The sequence below is a fragment of the Nerophis ophidion genome, linkage group LG07 (genome assembly GCF_033978795.1).
Source record: "Nerophis ophidion isolate RoL-2023_Sa linkage group LG07, RoL_Noph_v1.0, whole genome shotgun sequence".
Lineage (NCBI taxonomy): Eukaryota > Metazoa > Chordata > Actinopteri > Syngnathiformes > Syngnathidae > Nerophis > Nerophis ophidion.
The window spans coordinates 2,108,762-2,114,245 of record NC_084617.1 but is presented as its reverse complement, the minus strand read 5'-3'; positions in this window follow the sequence as shown (position 1 = coordinate 2,114,245).

Below are 5,484 nucleotides of genomic sequence, written 5' to 3'. Positions count from 1 at the left end.
CCAACACACGTACACTATAACCCCCTTTGCTTACTCCCTCCATGACCTCGGACCACCTGTGTGCCGGGTATTCTTTCCTCTACCTGACCTCTGCGAGAACAAAATTGGACTGAAAAGGCATTCCAAAATCCATGCGGTCCTTTTTTTGTTCCTGCTCACTCTCCTTTTCCTGTCTCCCCTGTGTGAGGAAATATGTCGAGTATAATCTACTGAATTGTAACATTATTGAATTGTGTACAAATGATAAATAAATAAATGGGTTGTACTTGTGGTGAGATCGACAGGCGGATCGGTGCGGCGTCTTCAGTAATGCGGACGTTGTATCGATCCGTTGTGGTGAAGAAGGAGCTGAGCCGGAAGGCAAAGCTCTCAATTTACCGGTCGATCTACGTTCCCATCCTCACCTATGGTCATGACCGAAAGGATAAGATCACGGGTACAAGCGGCCCAAATGAGTTTCCTCCGCCGTGTGGCGGGTCTCTCCCTTAGAGATAGGGTGAGAAGCTCTGCCATCCGGGAGGAACTCAACGTAAATCCGCTGCTCCTCCACATGGAGAGGAGCCAGATGAGGTGGTTCGGGCATCTGGTCAGGATGCCACCCGAACGCCTCCCTAGGGAGGTGTTTAGGGCACGTTCAGCTGGTAGGAGGCCACGGGGAAGACCCAGGACACGTTGGGAAGACTATGTCTCCCGGCTGGCCTGGGAACGCCTCGGGATCCCCCGGGAAGAGCTAGACGAAGTGGCTGGGGAGAGGGAAGTCTGGGCTTCCCTGCTTAGGCTGCTGCCCCCGCGACCCGACCTCGGATAAGCGGAAGATGATGGATGGATGGATGGATGGATGGGTTGTACTTGTATAGCGCTTTTCTACCTTCAAGGTACTCAAAGCGCTTTGACACTACTTCCACATTTACCCATTCACACACTGATGGAGGGAGCTGCCATGCAAGGCGCTAACCAGCACCCATCAGGAGCAAGGGTGAAGTGTCTTGCTCAGGACACAACGGACGTGACGAGGTTGGTACTAGGTGGGATTTGAACCAGGGACCCTCAGGTTGCGCACTGCCACTCTACCACTGCGCCACGCCGTCCGTGTAAATAAATAACCATCTATTCCCACGGGGGCCGGACGGGTAAACTCATGGCATAATTACTTTAAAAATACAACTACGACAACTTCAAATTGTTTTACTTGTTTTACTTCGGCCCAAAGTAAAACAAGCACATTCTAAAGATATTTGACAAAACATTCCAAGTTAGTTGAAAGTTCTGAGGAAAAAAATGGTGCAGTTTGAAAAACACCACAAAGAACACAATGAAGTAGGACTTCATCTCAGTGTTTCTACAAAGCATCCATCCATCATCTTCCGCTTATCTGAGGTCGGGTCGCGGGGGCAGCAGCCTAAGCAGGGAAGCCCAGACTTCCCTCTCCCCAGCCACTTCGTCTAGCTCTTCCCGGGGGATCCCGAGGCGTTCCCAGGCCAGCCGGGAGACATAGTCTTCCCAACGTGTCCTGGGTCTTCCCCGTGGCCTCCTACCGGCTGGACGTGCCCTAAACACCTCCCTAGGGAGGCGTTCGGGTGGCATCCTGACCAGATGCCCGAACCACCTCATCTGGCTCCTCTCCATGTGGAGGAGCAGCGGCTTTACTTTGAGTTCCTCCCGGATGGCAGAGCTTCTCACCCTATCTCTAAGGGAGAGACCCAAACTCATTTGGGCCGCTTGTACCCGTGATCTTGTCCTTTCGGTCATGACCCAAAGCTCATGACCATAGGTGAGGATAAGAACGTAGATCGATCGGTAAATTGAGAGGTTTGCCTTCCGGCTCAGCTCCTTCTTCACCACAACGGATCGATACAACGTCCGCATTACTGAAGACGCCGCACCGATCCGCCTGTCGATCTCACGATCCACTCTTCCCTCACTCGTGAACAAGACTCTGAGGTACTTGAACTCCTCCACTTGGGGCAGGGTCTCCTCCCCAACCCGGAGATGGCACTCCACCCTTTTCCGGGCGAGAACCATGGACTCGGACTTGGAGGTGCTGATTCTCAATCTGGTCGCTTCACACGAACCGATCCAGCGAGAACTGAAGATACAAAGCAATTCAACTTTAAGTCGCAGCCCATCTAGGATTATACAAAAAACAAAGAAAGCATTAAAGCTGCAAGAAGCGATGGACTGGACTGAGAATATATGGAAGTGAGGAGAGGGAAGTCTGGGCTTCTCATATATAAGTTACAACTACACACTACTTTGTATTATATTGTAGTTTTATCTTCCATAATGTGTCTACTGACAGATATAAGTTAGAAAAACCCAATGCTAACCGCCCATTGAAAATACATGGGTACGGCTAGTAGCTACTATTAGCAAACAGATAGACCTACCGACTCGGCGCATAAAAAGTGCAGATGGCCTTAAAACGCCACAACCGTCAGGCACCATATGTAAGTACCCGAAATAAAGACTCGACATACAAAGAATTCAATTGGAGCAGAAACATAAGAGGAAACGGGATTAAAACCCGATGCTAACCGCCCATTGAAACTACATGGGTACGGCTAGTAGCTACCATTAGCAAACAGATATACTTACCAACTCGGCGTAATATCTTAACATCGACACACTCTCTCGTCGCAACTCGGCCCTGATGGTCGGCATCTATAAGTTTAAAATTAGTTGTAAAATGTAGCACGGTTGTTTTTACGATATGCAGACAAACGACAACTTTAAAACATACCGGCTTAGCTACGGCACCTGGCAGCCATCTTGGTATAGACGATCACAGCCCTCACGAATGTTGGTGCGTGCGCACCAGCAGCAGACGGTAAGGAAAAAAAAAGAAAAAAAACGTCTCCCTCATTGTGTCTGCGCACGGCGGCCATCTTTGAAATGCTTTTCAGCGCAGCGGTTCTTTGAAGGCTAATGAAATCAAAACCGTACCAGTAATTAAAAAACTCTTATCAATTTTTAGTCAGAAGGGTTCAATCTCTCTCCTGTTGTAGTTTGAAGCCGACACGACAAACGCGCTCACAGGAAATAATGTTTGAAAAAAGGTGTCCTGTTTTTATAAAACTTTTGTTTTGAAGGGGGAATTGCAAATTTCCTGTTCATTTTTGCTGGGGGTTGTGAATATATGAAATGTAGGTCTAAGTGAGACCTACATAGAGTTTTGTTTCATGTCTCTACAACATTCCTACTGGAAGTTACAGGCAGTTTTGTCTGTGTTTTATTCCTAGGGTGCGCTGCAGCACATTTTTGAGTTTTGGGGTTAGATTTTTTTATTAGATCGCAATTTTCGCCAGTCCTGATGTGTTTGTCCAGTTTGGTGAGTTTTGAAGCATGTTAAGGGGGTCAAATTACAGCTCAAAGGAGGCAAAAGTGAGTGTTTTTATAAAACTTTTGTTTTGAAGAGGGAATTGCAAACTTCCTGTTGATTTTTGCTGGGGGTTGTGAATTTATGAAATGTAGGTCTAAGTGAGACCTACATAGAGTTTTTGTTTCATGTCTCTACGACATTCCTACTAGAAGTTACAGGCAGTTGTGTCCGTGTTTTCTTCCTCGGAGCAGTTTTGTCTGTGTTTTATTCCTAGGGTGCGCTAGAGCGCAATTTTGAGTTTTGGGGTCAGATTTTTGATTAGATCAAAATTTTCGCCAGTCCTGATGTGTGTGTCCAGTTTGGTGAGTTTTGAAACATGTTAAGGGGGTCAAATTAGAGCTCAAAGAGGCAAAGGTGAGTGTTTTTATAAAACATTTGTTTTGAAGGGGGAATTGCAAACTTACTGTTGATTTTTGAATCAATCAATCAATATTTACTTATATAGCCCTAAATCACTAGTGTCTCAAAGGGCTGCACAAACCACCACGACATCCTCGGTAGGCCCACATAAGGGCAAGGAAAACTCACACCCAGTGGGACATCGGTGACAATAATGACCCAGTGGGACGTCGGTGACAATGATGACTAGGAGAACCTTGGAGAGGAGGAAAGCAATGGATGTCGAGCGGGTCTAACATGATACTGTGAAAGTTCAATCCACAATGGATCCAACACAGTCGCGAGAGTCCAGTCCAAAGCGGATCCAACACAACAGCGAGAGTCCCGTTCACAGCGGAGCCAGCAGGAAACCATCCCAAGCGGAGGCGAATCAGCAGCGCAGAGATGTCCCCAGCCGATACACAGGCAAGCAGTACATGGCCACCGGATCGGACCGGACCCCCTCCACAAGGGAGAGTGGGACATAGAAGAAAAAGAAAAGAAACGGCAGATCAACTGGTCTAAAAAGGGAGTCTATTTAAAGGCTAGCGTATACAAATGATTTTTAAGGTGAGACTTAAATGCTTCTACTGAAGTATGTCAGTGTATGACATATAGGTCTAAGTGAGACCTACATAAAGGTTTTTGTTTCATGTCGGTACGACATTCCTACTGGAAGTTACAGGCAGTTTTGTCTGTGTTTTCTTCCTAGGGGGCGGTACGGCGCATATTTGAGTTTTGGGTTTAGGTTTTTTTTTATCAAATTGCAAATTCGCCAGTCCTGATGTGTGTGTCAAATTTGGTGAGTTTTGAAGCATGTTAAGAGGATCAAATTACAGCTCAAAGCTGCGGAATAATAATAAAGAAAGAATAAAACGCTAGAAATTCAATAGGGTCCTCTGTCCCAAATGGACATTCGGTCCCTAATAAATAAAAATTATTTTATGTATTAAATGACCTAATTTGTTATTTCCACCGTTCACTTTCTTTAAATTTATGCAGAAGACACTTCTCTATGAATTGATTAACAGTGATCCCGACTTAAACAAGTTAAAACTGGGGTGTTAGCATTTAGTGGTCAATTGTACGTAATATGTACTGTACTGTGCAATCTAATAATAAATTCTTTACAGAACTATTTCAGTGTGCAGTGTCTCATGCAGCATTTGCTACCAGTTGTTTATTTTACTCTAGTTTGTTTTATGTTGGGTCGAGTGGGAGGAGTCGCAGTCCCGCTTTACCATGTACCTTTTTCTTGGTATACTTGTATAAACTATTTGTTTGCCTAACAGAATTTCGGTAACACTTTATTATGGGGAATATATTCTAGGTAACAAAGACTTAAATTAGAGTTATTTGGACACTAGGGGAACATAAAAGGGTTAGAGTTACTAATAAGCAATCATTCTGAGGTTATTGAGGGAAGACTCTTAGTTAAAGTCCTACTGAAATGAGATGTTCTTATTTAAACGGGGATAGCAGCTCCATTCTATGTGTCATACTTCATCATTTCACCATATTTTTGCTGAAAGGATTTAGTAGAGAACATCCACGATAAAGTTCTCAACTTTTGGTGGCTAATAAAAAAGCCTTGCCTGTACCGGAAGTAGCAGACGATGTGCGCGTGATGTCACGGGTTGTGGAGCTCCTCACATCTGAACATTGTTTACAATCATGGCCACCAGCAGCCAGAGCGATTCGGACCGAAAAAATGACGATTTCCCCAT